Source organism: Peromyscus maniculatus, chromosome 18 (assembly GCF_049852395.1).
Source record: "Peromyscus maniculatus bairdii isolate BWxNUB_F1_BW_parent chromosome 18, HU_Pman_BW_mat_3.1, whole genome shotgun sequence".
NCBI classification, from domain to species: domain Eukaryota; kingdom Metazoa; phylum Chordata; class Mammalia; order Rodentia; family Cricetidae; genus Peromyscus; species Peromyscus maniculatus.
Window position 1 is genome coordinate 6,290,405 of NC_134869.1, and position 17,022 is coordinate 6,307,426.

Below are 17,022 nucleotides of genomic sequence, written 5' to 3' on the forward strand. Positions count from 1 at the left end.
TTCCATTCTCACAGTCAGTGAGACTTGGGCAGGATCCTGAACCTATGAGAGCCCTGAAATGGATGTGTGGCAGTCTAAGACAATTAGCATGCCTGTCCCTACAGTTTTCAATAAACTTCAGTCTTTGGTGGGGAGTGATCCAATCCACCTAATACAGCACACAGGGCTGGGAGAACAAGAGTCAATGCAGGGACTGGGGAGATGGCTCATCCATTAAGAGCATTTATTGCTGTCTCAGAAGACCCACAGGACAGCTAACAAACCCCTTTACTTAAATTCCACGTGGACTCTGCCCTCTCCTGGCCTCTGTAATGATTAAGTAAAGTCAAAATGTTGCTATTAACGTACATTTAAAGTACCTGACTCTTTCAATTGTAAATTAGAACATTTACTTAATATTATGTGAAAATATGCACATAAAGATTACTTCTTAAGCACAGGATATTCTATGTAATGACAATTCTGGATAAAAGCAATCTTGAAAAAATTATCACATGTCTAAGCAATTTTTGGTTTTGTTTTTTTCTACCTAAGGAAGACTTTTGCTGTGAAAGTTTGCACTAGGTAAGTGAATATGCTTTTCTTTTGGTAATCTCTGTTTTGTTGTGGAGTCCCTAACAAGGAACTAAGATGGGTAGAAACAAATAATAAGACTCTCCTCTTTTTAAAAAAAAAAGTACTCTCCTCTCAAAAACATCTATTAGCCCCACCATAATGTGTTTTATTATGCCTTCTCAGTATATCTTGGAGGTTTGTTAATTTGAAAGTAAGAAGCCCCCATAATCTCATAGGGATTGGCACTATTAGGGGGTGTGGCTTTGTTGGAGGGAGTGTGGCCTTGTTGGAGGATTATGTTACAGTGGGGGAGGGTTGAGATCTCTTATGCTCATGCCATGCCTAGTGTCTCAGAGCACTTTTTGCTGCCTGTGGATCAAGATGTAGCTTCATCTCCACATTTTTCTCCTTCTCCAGCACCATGTCTGCCTGGCCTCCTTGTCCTGCCATGATCATAATGAACTAAACCTCTGAAACTGTAAGCCACCTGATTAAATGTTTTCCTTTGTAATTGTTGCAATGGTCATGGTGTCCCTTCACAGCAATGAAACCCTAACTAAGACAGTAGGTATCCAACATAATCACAGAGAACAATGGACTCAGGAAAGAATTCTACTTCTGGACGACCCTTTGAGCATGGACTTTGGAATAAACCAGCTCTGACACAGAATACCTTGTAAGGGTTTGTACATTTAGGTCTATTTGTTACATATGCTTTTAGACCTGTATTATCCTTAAAGACACCACTGTAGAGCAAGCCAAGGACAATCATTTCACCATGCTAAGTAGAAATCTGGGACAGCCATGTGTCAGGCAGTGGGTAAGAGCTGATCTGTTGTTCTACACTGAGTAGCAGCGTGCAGTAAGAAATACCTTTCTCTTGTGTTCTGCCTTTTTGCCTATTACTTCAGACATGACCTTTCACCCATTGAACTAGAACTTTCCCAACACATGCAGTCAGCCCACCCAAACCATCTCCTTCCCATGCTACTCACCCTAGTTACCTCCATGTCTTCAAAGCCTAGTATAATAAAAGTTTCCTAAGTCTACACAGAAACATAAACTAGTCCATGCAGGAATTAACAACTCGACTTCTAGGCAACTAAAAGATGTTTTAGATAGAGACAGTAGTGGCCACTACCATCACTGAGAATGATACCTCATAACTTATATATATATTGAAGACTGCATTATTCAAGTGAGAAAAAATTTAAAAAATAAGATTAATATTAAAGTATTGAAATGATATACAGTTATAGAAAAAAATGTGTTGAAGGAAGTTTTGATATTCATTTCTAGATACTGAAATCAAAGATTATTTCTCATGTTTCTGTTTTTTGAAAGTTACAGTTTACATATTTTCTAGTCAGGCAAAACAGTGTCTCTGTTGTGAATTAAAAAGTTATGCCTTTCAAACAAACATAACAGGTACTCAGAGTTGAAGGTAGAAAAGAGCTAACACAGCAAGGTGGCCACTCAGAAAGTTCTGCTGCCTCCTTGGCTGGTGTCTGGGAGTTGAGATTTCAGTTTATCTTTATATTTATATACACATGTATATGCAAATAAATATGGTTGTACATATTACATATACCATATAGATACTTGTAAAAATATGCACATAACTATACCCATAGTTCTGCAGACAACATGCATACCATACACATGCGTACCAATACCACAGAGGTTGTTTGTTTCTTTTTATTTTTTCTTATGCCAAATTATTGTACATCTAATTAATTTAATGAATATTTCTATGTGTCTGCATATGGGTGTGTGTGGGTGTGCATGCAAAGTTGTAGACAAATACATGATTCTAAATGTATGAATGTGGGCACATATATCTGAGTATAGTGTGTGAAAAAGCATGTGTGTATTGTGGCACAACAATGATGGTGCCCTGATCCTTTATGATGGGTTGGTGGCACTATTACTTTTGGGTGGGGCATGCTTGATCATGCTGCATTCTGTGCATGGAATTTCCATGCTTCTAGAATACTGATGTTGTCTAAGATGTTGCTAACAATGTGTACATGTTTTAGGATCTTTCTTAGATGGATATCTACAATCTATGTTACATGGTAAGCCTTCAGATAACATTTGACACCAAGCATATGTAAGTTTTCAGTTTCTCCTTCCTCTTTTACTGCACTTTCAGATTATGGTAAATCATCACCATCAAGTAAAACTAAAAACACTTACTGGCTATCCAGAACTTGGTGAAGACCAGGAAATTGTGGGTTCCCAGGATACAATGATGTCGACTGGAAGACTTCCAGGTGGGGCGTTCCTACTGTAACTGTTACCACAGGCATCCAGGCTGAGACAGCAAAGAGGCATCTCTGCTGGGCAACCATGTAAGTTCTCTTCTTCTGGATTTGGCTGCTACAGAAAGGAAAAGCATTTCAAGCTCTGTGATTAGATAGCTGGTTTTATTGAGGCTACCCTGCCTAAATCCCGTTCGGCTTTGAAGATAGCATAATGCTTACACAGCATCTAGATATAACAGGAAGAAATTCCCAAGAGTTTTTCTTTTCTAACTGAGATTTTATTGGTTAAGGACCAGTAGAAAAACATGTTAATTCAATTTTGTTTTCTTTCTTTTTGCATGCCACAATTCTTAAGTGTAGGTTTCCATCCTCATAAGATAGAGGAATTGAACACTGTGATACCTTGACAAACTCCTCAGATCTCTAAGATGCCTCCTTCCCACTACCCTTAAATATTATATTAGGGTGAGAAAAAAAGCATGTATGGTAAATAAATAAATAAATAAATAAATAAATAAATAAATAAATAAATAGGAAACCCAACACTAAGGAGACTGAGTTAGTATTGCAGGAAATCTAAGACCAGCCTTGAGAGATAAACTGTCAGGGAAGGAGAGAGGCATGAAGGCAAAGGACAATGGGAGATTGGGAAGGGGTTTTCTCAAAGTGGGATATGTCCACTGTTTTCTACTACTAATCTGCACTAGCATTTGTTAGAAAAGGTGACAACAGCTGAGGCAGAGTCAGCACCTGTCCCAGGACTCCACTTTCCAAAATGAGACAGGATGAACTGCTGTTACACTGCTACCCAGTGAGTGACAGCCTCAGAAGTCATCAACTACCATGAGGAGAGGAGGTAGGGAAAGCCTCATGGCTTTCTGCTTTCTGGTCAATCCCACTTCAAGTTGTGTTTAATGTTGGTGAAGGGACCGACTAGAGGGCAAATTAAAAACAGCTGTTTTCCCCAAGCTCCAGGTACTGCAGATGGCACAATACCAGCCTCATGATCAGAGAATCTTGAAGATAAACTGAGTCTCAGAAACGATAGACCAGTATTTGAACTGTGTACATATGGCCTGAGTCTGCCCCATCCCCACTGACCTTCCTCTTCTCAGCAGTGAACTTCTGTAGTAGGAAATGATGATTGGATGGGAAACTGTCCCCAAGCAATGATGATAGCTGTAGCCTTTGGGCACCTTCCCTAGTTATCAGTCCAAAAACATCCACATAGCTTGACCACCTTTGTGCTCCCCTGAGCAGAGTTTGGCCTGGCCTCTGTGACACTCCATAAGGAATCATTTTCATGGTTACATGTGTGCCCTTGACAGGTTGGCAGCTCACTCTATTAAAGTGGCCTGTGATTCACAACAATAATAATGTGAGCAGGAATCAATTTCTGGTAAGTCATTGCAGACATTCTTTGTGGGAAGACCTGATCGTACATCAGTGAGTGGACATGACAAGGAGCTTTCTTGAAAGGGATCACTAAGGCATGGTTCATTGTTCCAGGGGTTTTCAAGGCAGAAAACAAATGACATTTTGAGAAGTGTTTCCATAGCAAGGACCAAAGGAGCACCCTCATAGTGCATGCCATGAATGACATACAGGAGGGGACACCATGCCCACACTGCATAAGAGGACCCATGAAGATGTGCACAACCCTCATGTGCCTAACAAGGCAGCCTCAGATCAATGGAGGACCATCCTCTGCTGTTATATTAACTGCCTGTGATATGCCTTCATGGGAGCAGATCACAGAAGGAAGGAAAGGCAGCAGGGACCTTGTTGGGACTCTATTTTGGTATCTTTACTGAGAAGCAACAATTTTCCACATGAGCTCATGGTGCCTCTTTACCATGATCACAGTCACCCATGCAGCAGCAAGGACTCTCCCAAGCACCACTGACTCCTCCCTACTTCACCTTTCTATTTGTGTAATATGTAGTTTATTTCATCTGGAGTCTGTGCTGTGTGTGTTGGTGTCTGTGCCCTTTTCCCTTGGAAAGAGCCAATGTTCCTCAGAATATACATGAGATATAAGAGAAGGGCTGTAGATACAGTCCTCTATCAATATCTACATATCATTTTTTTTTCAGAAAGGCTGAGCATAATCCAAGGCTAATTACAAATTACAAAGTAGCTTCAGACAAACCTGGACTCAAATGTATCCACTGCTTCAAACCTAAAGAGAAACAGGTACTACACAGTCCCAGAATATCAATGTAAGCAGGCTGACCTAAGCTTAGATGACTAGCAATAGTGGAGAGAGTGTCTGAACTGTCTTAGTCCAGTAAACAGATTGGTGAATACCCTGTCATCATAGAGCCTTCATCCAGTAACTGATGGAAGCAGATCCAGAGATCCACTGCAGAACACCAGGCCAAACTCTGGGAGTCCAGTCAAAGAGAGAGAAGAGGATTCTATGAGTAAGGAGGCATCAAGATCATGATAGGGAAATCTACAGAGACAACCAAATCAAACTAGAGGGGACTCATGAACTTTAGACCAACAGCTATGGAGCCTCTGTGGGACTGGACTAGGCCCTCTGCATAATCAAGACAGTTGTTTAGCTTGATCTGCTTAAGGAGCCCTCTGGCAGTAGTATCAGGATCCATCCCTGGTGCACGGGCTGGTTTTTGGAGCTCACTACCTATGGTGGTACACCTTGCAGAGCCATGATGCAGAGGGAGGGGCTTGGACCTGCCTCTACTAATGGACCAGTCTCTGCTGACTCCCCATGAGAGGTCTTACCTTGTTGGAGGAGGGAGTACGGGGAGGGTTGAAAGGGGAAATGCTGGAAAAGCAGGAGGAGGGAAGAGAGGGGTATCTGTGCTTGTTATAAAAATTAAAAAAATTCTTAATGAAAAAAAGAGAGAAAAATATATGTATGAGAGAAGCAGTACATTATGGCCAATTCACTGGGCATGATGGAGCTGTGCTTACAGAAGAGATGAAAATTAAATGGTAGCTTCATCGGGGACTTCAGGACCTGTGTGTGGCTCTCCAGCCATTGCAGAGCCCAATGGAAGAAAGTGATCTTGTGGAAACAATTAACAGTTTAAGGAAAGGGTGAAGTGTTGTATAACAATTTTCCTTATTATGACATGATATTCTTTACTGTTATTTTTGAGATTATAATCACATTATTTTCTCTTTTCATTCATCCTTCTAAACCTTCCCTATACTCTTCCTTGCTGTTTCTCATTTATGACCTGCCTTTTCATAAATTGCTGTTATAAGCTTGTGTGTGTGTGTGTGTGTGTGTGTGTGTGTATGTGGGTATGTATGCATGTAGTTATATATTCCTAAATGTAAACCAAGCATTCTGTATAGCTAGAATATATGTTTTGAGGACTGACCATTTGATATTGAGTATCCAACTAGTGTGCTCTTCCCTGGGTAGAGCTATTTCCTTAAGTCTCAGAAAGTTCTATGGAGGTTCATAATACCCAGCAATTAAACTATGGCTGGGAAAGCTGAAACTTACAGGATTAACAAGGCCCTTCCACTCCCAAGGTTAAATAGGTGGTAACTAAGGAGAACTGAAGAAATGAGACACTCTGTCTCATTCAGCTGCAAACAAGTCATGCAGACACATTCAGAATTGAAGTCTTCATGAGTCACCCATTCTAATGTGAGACTTTGTGATGCCACACATTACAGATATTCATATTCTTATAATTATTTCCATGCCTATTCTCTTGTATTAACCTCAATAAACGCACTAATTTGAGGGAATAGGAATTAAAAAGTCTTCCCTGGGAGGCAGACAGATAAAGGGGAACTGATAAGTAATACAAAAAGCCAACTTCTGGCTTCCTTTTTATTTTCCGTACTGAGACAAAGGCTTAGTAAGCTTTGTCTTCCACCAGCAGACTGCCTCTTCCAGCTGTCTGGTTCAGGACAGATAGGTATGTTCACAGTCAGTCCCGAACATGGTCACCTGAAGCTGCAGGTGATCACAGCTCTTGTGAGTGAGCAACGGCTTATGTCATGTCCAAAAGACAGCATGTCACAGCAGTTCCCCTCATGCTCAGACAGGACACTCAGGGCCCATTTCCACGACGTTTCCTATGTCTAACAGAAGTGGTTAATCTACAGGTTCCATTTAGCAATGAGCATTCATGGTCACTTCAACATTCTAATGTTATGAAGCTGTGCATTCACTGATGCCTGCTACCGAAAGAAGGACCTCTGACCAAGACTGAGAGCTGAAGAGATCTAGATGTAGAAACAGAAATATTTACAAAGCAGTTGCTATTACACAAAGTAACAATAGTAGCATCATCTTAAGGGTTATGACCTGTCAAGCCAGTGACTTTTGACCAGGTACACAGTACTAGGTATTAATTCCTTCCTATAGTGCAGGCCTCACGAGATCAGAAGGAAGCTAATTAAACAGTGACTCCCATGTCACTATTGCACCAGTGATTTTCTCATATTCTGTAGGCCACCAATTCAATTATATTTGCTTATGCTGAAATAAAAAGTCATAAGTTCATAAGATCCTATTTGTGGATTTTTGGTCTCATTTACTATTGGATGAGAGTCCTACTCAGAAATCCCTTACCTGTTCTTGGAAGTGGGAGTATTTTCTCCACTGTGACCTTTGACAATTTCAGGGTATCAGGTCTTATTTTGACATCTATGATGCATTTGGTGCAGAGCCTGTGTACAGTAGAAGATAAAGAGCAGAGTTTCATTTTCTGCATGCTGAAAACAATTTTTCATAATGACCATATCTGAGACAGTATCTCAAATGCCAACATATATGTGAGATACAAATATATGTGCAAAGTTATACTAGGTACTCACAAGTGCATTCTGCTTACCAAGTGGACCACTTTGAGGGAACCAGCCATGCAGTAATATGAGGTCAAGCTCTGACCACTCAGAGTAAGGAAGGCATGGCAATCACTTGCATTAAAATAAATTTGCAGCAGGACTTATAGCCTGGCTCAAACACTACAGATTATGTGGTCATTTTCTTGGGCCCCCAAACCCATTCTCACACTAGTAAAATAAAAACAACATAAATACAGAAGAGGACAAATGATCCTTTGGTGATGAATAATATTTAGATTGCCCCATAATTCCAGCTTTAAGTGTCTTTTTAATGATTACAATTTTCACCAAATCTAATTGTTTAATGCTGCACCGGAAGTGTAAAAAAGAGCATATATGCTGTGTTTATTGTAAAATAAAACATGCTGGGTACTGTGGATGCTATAATGATGGTTATGAATGAAAATTTAACATAGACATACCAGCTGTGTCACTCCTGGTTGTGCCTGCTTCTAAAAGTGAACTCACTATACTGGATCATGTATATGTGTGTATGTGAGTTTGTGTATAATTTTTATCATTGTGCTACCTACAACACAGATGATTTATGGAATGAGCTTAGAAGACCACCAATATACTAATGGATAAACAAAGTATGATATACATAAATAATGCAAGATAATTCAATAAAGAAAGAAAACCTATAGAAAAAATTAATTATATAATTATCAAGAAAAATGCTGCAACTATGTATCATCAAAATTAAAAAAATAGACAGGTCTCCAAAATACAAATATCCCATATGGATCTAGAAAAAATATCAAAGTAGGAGGAAAATTTTTGAGGAAGCGTGAGGGCACATATTTTAGATGGAGGGAGTATATCAGGGTAGTGAGGGGATGTATGTGAGCAAATTAGTGACTTTGTATAATTAATATGTACAGAATAACAAGATTAATTTTAGAAGTAACAAAACAAAAAAGAATTACTTATATGCATAAGGGCTTATAGATTTTAATAAAACTAAACAAAATGACTACATTTTTACTATCCTCTAAACTTCTCTTAAAATGTTTGAATGATGGGGCTAGAGTTGGCCTCACAGAAAAACACACACTGTACTCTTTCAAAGAACCTGAGTTCAGTTTCCATCACCCATCACAGTGATTCATAATCAAACACCAATGTCCCTAGTTCCAGGAAATCTGGAGCCTCTCCTTATCTCTGTGGGAACTGCTCTCCTATGCACATACCTCCCCCTATAAACACATATGTGGAATTTTAAAAGTATTCTCTCCAAATTTCCCTATTGAGTTTTCTGGAACCAGAGAGGCAGAGAGGGTTGCGTGGATGCTGTACATGACGTCAGTTCATTCTCACACTCTCAGTTGTAAGAATAAAGGAGCGTAATTAATAAATTATAAGTACTATAAGGTCATTCTGGAACCCAGAATCCTAAAAGATTTACACCAGTATATAAAATTATTGGACCACGTAAGAAATCTGAGTTGTATAAAGTTGATGCAAATAAATCTGCATAAAAATTAAACATTATAGCTTGGCAGTGGTGGTGCATGCCTTTAGTGCCAGCACTCGGGAGGCAGAGCCAGGCGGATCTCTGTGAGTTCAAGGCCAGCCTGGTCTACAAACTGAGTTTTAGGACAGCCAGGACCACACAGAGAAACCCTGTCTCAAAAAAACTAAAAAAAGAATTTGTCGGGCAGTGGTGGCACAAGCTTTTAATCCCAGCACTTTGGAGGCAGAGGCATGTGGATCTCTGTGAGTTGGAGGCCAGTCTGGTCTACAGAGCGAGATCCAGGGAAGACTCAAAGCTACAAAAAGAAACACTGTTTCAAAAAAAAAAAAAAAAGTAATGCATATCCCTGCCCTTCCACCTTTCAAGTGAAGATGCAGAGGATTGAAAAGGGTTAAAAAAATTTAAATATTATAAGGGCTTTCTTGGCATTTCATTACTTCTAGTCAATGAAAGTTACAGTGTGCTTAAATTCCATCACCATATTGTCATACATCATGTTTATTTAATTAAGAAGGATTACAAAACCTTTGAAGTCCACCATAACAAAAGACAGAAATTTTGGCATCAATAATCTGTAAACTATAAACTATTATTTGGTCTGGCTGACACAACACACAATGGATGAGCTCCAGAGGTCTGGCAGCTTCTGACATAAGTCACCAAGGAAGGAGCTCTGAGTTTAGTAGCCCATGGGCCTTCAGTGCCTGAAAAATAGCTATTAATTTTTTTAAAAAGACGTCTGAATAACAAACTAGGTGAGGGGATAAATAGAATAAAAACCCAAAAGCAGACACAGAAAGACATTTTGGACAGAACCCATGAAGTTAAAACTATCAAAATAGAAGACTCAAACTAACCATGTAATTGCATTAAACATACAAGTCTAGATGGGAGAAATTGCCAGACTAGATAAACAACCACAAAGGATTTCACTCTATGATGAATAGAAAACAAATGTATGGGCAGAGTGTCAGAGTAAGGAGGCAGGAAAATGCAGAGTTCTTTAAAATGTCCTAGTACCCATGTTACCACCAAAGTAAACTGCTGAACAAAAAGTTTAACTAGGGAAAGTATCTATTTTGAATAACACAAATATTATAATATACATGTGTGTGGTGAAAAGGGATAAATTTTCCAGGCAGACAGAACACTCTACTTAAAAAGAATTTAACTACGAATCCTCCAACCTGGTTGAGAAAGTGGATGGAAACTGACAAATCCACAATTAAAGTTGGAGATGGGAGTTGACAGAACAAAAGGAGGGAAAGTCCAACGCCTTTACTTGCAAATGTTCATTGTGTAAAGCGATGTTGGTCAGGTTCAAGTCCCGTGGCTTCAGTACACCATCAATACTAGACCTGAATGATACACAGCAGCTCCTAATGCCACTAAGATGATGGAGAGATGATGGAGAGGTGGGAAAGATGAGGGTCGGGGGAGTGAAGTGCTTTACTTTTTCTTCTTTTTAATTATTGTTTATTTTGTCTCATTTATATTCCCCTTTTCTTTCCTTTGTGGGGGGACTCTAAAAGAGTGAGAGGCAGATATGGAGTGACTGGGAGATGGGTAGGATTGGGGTACATGGTATGAAATTCCCAAAGAATCAATAAAAAAAGAAAAATGCATAGGTTAAAAAAAATAAAATTTCACTTTCTACCATTTGTTAACATGAACTAAACAATAAGAATTCAAATGAATGAGGTTTTTGACTTTTAAAAAATATGAACATATGGAGTAATTCAGGGCAATTTTGACATAGGAACAAAAGTTCCTATCTAAAAAGGGTTAAAGATGATGCATTTAGAACAGAAAATTCCATTTTACTCTTGATATATCCACAGGATAAGATTGGGTAATAAGAAAAAATTAAAATTATAATTAAGTTCTTGTACTATAAAAAGAGAAAATAAGAAAGAAGCAGGCAAGGAGAACATGAACACTGCTGTCAATCAATTTCACCTAACAGACATTTACAGAATACCTCCTCAAACGACAGCTTAAGACAACATTTCCAGAACACACAAGTCACTTTTAAACACACTCCATGTTACAAGATACTAAACAGGTTTAAATAAACATAAAAGAGCCGATATAAAGTGATGTGTGCAATGTGACTACAGGGAAATTAAAATATAAGTTAATAGCAGAATAGTATCTTATTATCACCAATAAACGATAATTAAACATTTCATTCTTAAAATAATCAATAGATTAAAAGAGAAAGTCATAGTAAGAGTAAAAGTATCAAAGTGGAAATAAAAGATAACAAAATTTATGGAATAAAGCTAAACCATAATTAGAAAAAAACTAAAACATTAAATGATTTTATATGAATGTGAATACATTTGGATTTTGTGATCTCACTCTGTAGCATAGCCACAGTGTAGAGCTCTGTGTGGAGCCCAGTCTGTTCTCCAACTAATGGAATCCTGTTTCCCAAGGGCTTTGAATATAGGTATGAAATACTTAACACCTGACTTAAGTAATTTATAATCTGTGACATAAATTTTATATAAATACTAAAAAGAAAGTAAGAAGCCCCTAATCAATTTTTAAAATTCAATAAATTGAAAATAAATATGACAAGAAGTAAGAGAAAGATACCTATCTACATAACACTGATAAATCTCTAGGCACACTAGCGAAGAAAAATGAAAGAATACTAAAGTTACTCACATAAGGAATGAGAAAAGGGATATCGCTGATCCCACAGGCACTAAGATGCAGTAAAGAAATACAGAAAAGATTAATCCTATAGCAATTTGGATGAAAGCCTATAATCATTCTTTCAGAACTGCATCCTGCCATCCTGGATCTTCACAGCAGGCATCGCGGCCTCAGGAGAACTGGGCTGTGAGGAGTCTCCAGGCTCTGAGAAGACTGCCCCAGCCTTCACTAGACCTGGCCTAAGAGGAGACTGCTGCCAAGAAGGCCTTTGCCTTCATCTCAGCCTCACCAGACCCGGTGCTGTGAGGAAGTCCAGACTCTGAGGAGATGGTGGTCTCCCACCCGTGTGGTCCACCCCTCAGAGACCCTGAGCCTGGCCACGCTGGCCTGGGACAGCCTTCACCAGAATGAACTCCACAGACCTCCTCCACAACGGTTCAGCAGCTCCTCAGCAGTTCCTTCACCTCCTCAAGTCTGAGCATGCTCAATGCACCAGGCCGGAAGAACAAGGTGGAATGGGAGAGGTTTAGAGTCTCTGTCCGGATGCTCATTGGGCCAGAATGCTTCAGGGATGGGCTTAAGCCTCACATGCCATTTATGATTGGATGTGTTGCATGTGGCTCTATTTGGAGGCTGGCCTTTCCTGGTGGGATGTGGCTTTGGTGGGAATGGTCTGCAGTGTCTCAAGAGACAAAGGTTGTGGAGCCTCTCAACACTGGGGGTCTGCACATCGCAGGCTTCCAGCTCAGCACAGGACAAGTGGGTGCTCAGGCCTCCATGGTCTGCTCATAAGTTACAGAGGGAGGCCTTGTGGCCAGACCTGCACACCTACCATCCCACAGTTCTTGTTCTGTCTCACCTTGCCTCATCTTATCTGACCTAGCCTCACATCCTCTTACCTGGAGCAGAAGACCCATTTGGCCATCTGGGAGGCCACCAGATAGGGCTGCTTTATTGGAAACAGGAGAAAATTAAAATGACAACCAGAGAGTCACTTTCACAAAATCACACAGCTGCTTGTATGTGACAGGGACCCTAGTCAAGTCAATTCCACAGATGGCTAGATTAGAGTTGACTTCTATTCCGCAGAAGTGGCTGTGTTTAGTCCCAGTGAGGAAGTGGTATCTAACAATGTTGACATTGTATCAGGTCATCAGCTTGGCGTTCCTGTGACTCAGCATGGACAGGGAGCTTGCATCAGTCGGACTGTGCTCTTATCATTCACCTCTCCAAGTGATTTGGTAAATTTTCGGCATGTCAAATGACTTAGTGGCTCATGGCTGAGAAATGACAAAAGCATAAGTCTGAGTGATTTCATGATCTTTAAGATGAGAGCTGTCATGCAGAAGGGAAAGGAGGAAAACAGTTTGTGTCCAGGGAAACAGATTTTGTTTTAGTGTCACTGTGGGGCTTCTCAAGTTGTGCCTCCTTCCATCAGGGTCACTTTGGGGAATGCAAGTGTTGTTGAATCAGTTGGCAAGATAGAGAAATATTTGGGGGCTGGAGATAATGTTGAAAGGAGGCAGAAAGTTCCACCTTCATCAAAGTATCTCATCCAGAGCTTTGTTCTTGCCAACTTCCACTCAATATTGGTAGGACCGTGTGAAAGACACAAGTGCAAGGTTTGAGACAGGAAACTGGAAAATAGAACTATGTTACATTTTGAGCTCTGCAGATGCTTCTAGAGAGAGCAACCTGGCAGTAGCTATATAAACTCCAATTTCATATACCTTATACAAGCAAATACATAGATCTCACCTCCCAGTTTGAGAAATACATTTTATCAGGGAATAGTGGTGCATGTTTCTAAACCTAGCAACTTGGGAAGCTGAGGCAGGAGGATCATGAATCTGAGACTGGCCCTAGAGAGTACCCTTCAGCTTTAAAAAATATAAAATTATTATATTCAACATAAATGGTCTTTTTCTATTTGTTAATAAAATAAGTATGCCTACATTAAGGAGACTTTATTGTTTTCTTATTTCTATTTATAATTTAATTCAATATTGAATGAGATACTATTATCAGTCAAATGTTATGAATCCATATTATCAAAGATAAGTTATGAGACACTAAAACAATTATTCTCCAAAGAAATTTGCTAGACAGTCTATTTCTGAGTTCATAATATTACATTCCAAATTCATTAGAACACCAGGTTTTGAGTTTTTTCTGCTGGATGTCTTTTTAGCTTGGTTTGATTGCCTATTTGCTATGGCATTTATTTTTTCAGGATTGGAATTATAATAGACACTATTAACATAATGTGCTAGATGTATGTACACAGTTTCTTTATTGCTGCAAGCCACAAAAATATACAAAGTAGGATTTCACCTGATTATGACAAAGTTAACACCTGCAAGAAGCCAAAGGCCTTCCAGAGGTCAAGCTTAGGCTCAGGGAGCCTTGGTGATATTTGGCTTTTGATTATCAGTTGTTTTCTGCTATGAGTTTCTTGTGTGCTATTGTAGATTTTCTATCATTTGTGGGCACCATTGCCCCTCTACTAAAGGAATATTTAGATAACCTTCTGTGCTGACAGCTATGCACAGCCAGAACCCTAGTTCAAGCCTCCCTGTAATTATCATAATTGGCAGCATCTGGCCAGGTCCATCCCCAGATGGAGGAAAGTAGCTTATAAGAGATACCTCTGTACTCTCTAAGAACAGACTTAAGTGTCCAGACTACCTGTTTGAGAAGACCTGGTGGATGTGCCAATTAAGCTTAACTACCTCCTTTCCCAAATCCTACCTATCTCCCTTTTACTGTCACCAGAGGCATCTAGCTGTACACAGGTTGCCTAGCGACCAAGCACACTTTCCCTAACCCTCCAGAAAAAACAGTTGTTAACTTGAATAGATAAAAACCACAGGAAAAAAGAAGACAGTTTTATTTTCTCCCATTGACCTAGCAACTTTTAGAGTCTTAACATTTTCCACCAATCACGTTTAAGACTATAGTGGAGCACATAAAATTTCTCTTCTTAAATATTACCTGAATTTAGCCTTTAGTTAATTCATTTCCCCATTAGTCAATTCCCTTTTGGGTTGCAAATGATAATTAAGTATTACTGCCTCTCTAAGTGATTCTTCTCATCCCTCCATTTGACCCTGGAAGCCTAGCTTTGCTCTGCCAAGGGATTACTGCTTGTAAGTGTATATTTACTGGGACTTCCAGGACACAGAGGGGACGGAGAAGAGAAAAGAGAATGGAAGAACTAGATGGGTAAGAGCTTGAGAGGAACAAACTGAGATGGGGAAGAACTAGATTGAAGGGCTAGAAGAGAGTACTAGAGGAACGAGATGGAAGAGCCAGATGGGAAAGAACAAGATGAGGAAGAAACAGATGAGAGAAGATGAGATGGGAGAGGAGATGGTATGGGAAAAACCAGATGAATGAGAACCTACAAGGAACAGAACTAAGATGAAGAACTAAGATGAAGATAGAACCTAGAGGGGACAGCAGATAAATGTAGAGAGAAATCAGGCAAGAAAGGAGCTAAATTGAGAGCAGAATATAAGCTGTGTAGAGAGAGAACTGACCCAGAATAATAAAGTGTATGGACTAAGGAGTTTCATGTACATAGATTCATTTCTTTTCATCAAGGATTAATTATCAGCTGGTTGTAGATTCTTCCCAAACCCTGGGAGGGGACCATCGAGGGGCTGGACCTCCTTAGTCCCTGATACTTCATATGAGACTTTTAAAGGATTTGAATTTGGATTTTTAGGATATTAGAATATAGGACATCTAAAAGAGGATTGTATTATACTGTGAACTAAATATGAGGCTTGAGGGATAAAAGATTATATTGTATTTACAATTTAATTTGAATATCATTTTCTAAATATATCCTTTTTTTCTTCCTTTTTTTTTGTTTCCTTGCTGTGATGTGTGTATGTTTATGTCTGCATAAGCATATGGATTTTAAGGTGGCCAGTGAGCAATGGTGGAATGTGAAGATTGGTTTTAATGTCAATTTGCCACAAATTAGAATTGCCTCAGTAGGGAACCGAACTAAAAACTTGACCTGGTTGCCTTAATTTATGTGGAAAGAACCCACCCCATAAGTGTGGGTGAAACCTTCTGTTAGCAGCCTAGATTAAAAAGGGCAGAGTAGGATGCAGGCTGTTAACCTTGTGCCTGCCTGGCCGTTCCTCTTGCTGATGAATTGATTTAACCTGCTGCTGCTGCAGAGGATTGCTCTGCTGATACCAGAAACATCTTTGCAGTATCTGTCCATTGACTAGAGACGATCACCTCTCCAGGAAACTTCTAAAGTTCTAGTACCACATTCAGACTGCTCAGGTAGACAGATTCATGCTCTGAGCAACCACTGGGTTGTGGGTCTCTCCGATGTGAGACAGCCACTGTGGGACTACTCTATCTGCTGAGGTGCCCAGCATCAACTTACCAGAATCTCAGGCTTTCAGATAACTATTGTTACTATTCTAACATAACCTGATTTGATACATTCTTTTAAAGAAGTAAGCTATGCTCGACAATCATATCCAGAATTGAGTGAACATCTAGCATTACTAAACCCTTCAGGAGACTGCAATCTGGTTTCATAATGAAAACAATCTGTATTTTCAGATGTGAACTGCTGTTTTCAACCGCTTCTTTCCCAGAAACAGTTTGGAGCACGGTACTTCTCATTAAGATAAAGATGTTGAAACCAATCCTTTCATCAACAAATACTTAGTGATAGCATAAAATATTTTTAAGGTTTGTAATTTTTACATATCTTATGGGTGATGGGAGAGTAGGAGAGTTTAGAAACTATGGGGAAGAATAATGATTCTAGGCACAAATATAAATCTAGCACAATAGAAATATTGGTTATAATTAGGAATTTTTTTCATTTTACATACCAATCAAAGATTCCCCTCTTCCCTTTTCCTGCCCCTCCCAACCCTATACATATTCTTATCTACATGTATGTACTTGTATAAAACACAATTTGAGGGGACGTGACCTACATGAGTGGCACTTCCTCTTTCTTTGTGGATAGATTTCCACAACCTATCAAATGAAAGGGCCAGTGAAAGGCATGGCTTACTTCTTTTTGAGTATGTGGGCTTCCCACTGAATTGCCCCCATAGGCTCATTCATTTGACCGCTTTTCTCTTAGTAGGTGGTCTCTTTAGGAAAGAATTAGAAGTTGTGCCTTCATAAAGGATGTTGTTCATCTTGGATGAGTTTTGAGCT

The 17,022-nt window shown here is 39.4% G+C and overlaps 1 protein-coding gene and 1 long non-coding RNA gene across 6 annotated transcripts in view; one reads left to right on the forward strand and one right to left on the reverse strand.

Annotated features, from left to right (window-relative positions):
• LOC143269243 (disks large homolog 5-like) overlaps positions 1-12,342 on the reverse strand; it is a 97,907-nt gene extending 85,565 nt beyond the window's left edge. For 3 of the 5 annotated variants that reach the window (XM_076554310.1, XM_076554306.1, XM_076554305.1), the window contains exons 1-3: positions 12,234-12,342; positions 7,393-7,490; positions 2,755-2,937 (exon numbers count right to left, since the gene is read on the reverse strand). The gene's annotated coding sequence lies outside the window, so the exon portion shown is untranslated. Of the gene's footprint in view, positions 1-2,754; positions 2,938-6,765; positions 6,900-7,392; positions 7,491-9,804; positions 9,849-11,820 lie in introns of all 5 variants that reach the window. The other 2 variants (XM_076554308.1, XM_076554307.1) reach the window with 2 other exon arrangements.
• On the forward strand, positions 315-1,071 carry LOC143269304 (uncharacterized). The gene is made up of 2 exons (XR_013045704.1): positions 315-564; positions 973-1,071. It is a non-coding gene; the product is annotated as an uncharacterized LOC143269304 (long non-coding RNA).
• Positions 12,343-17,022: the final 4,680 nt, after the last annotated feature.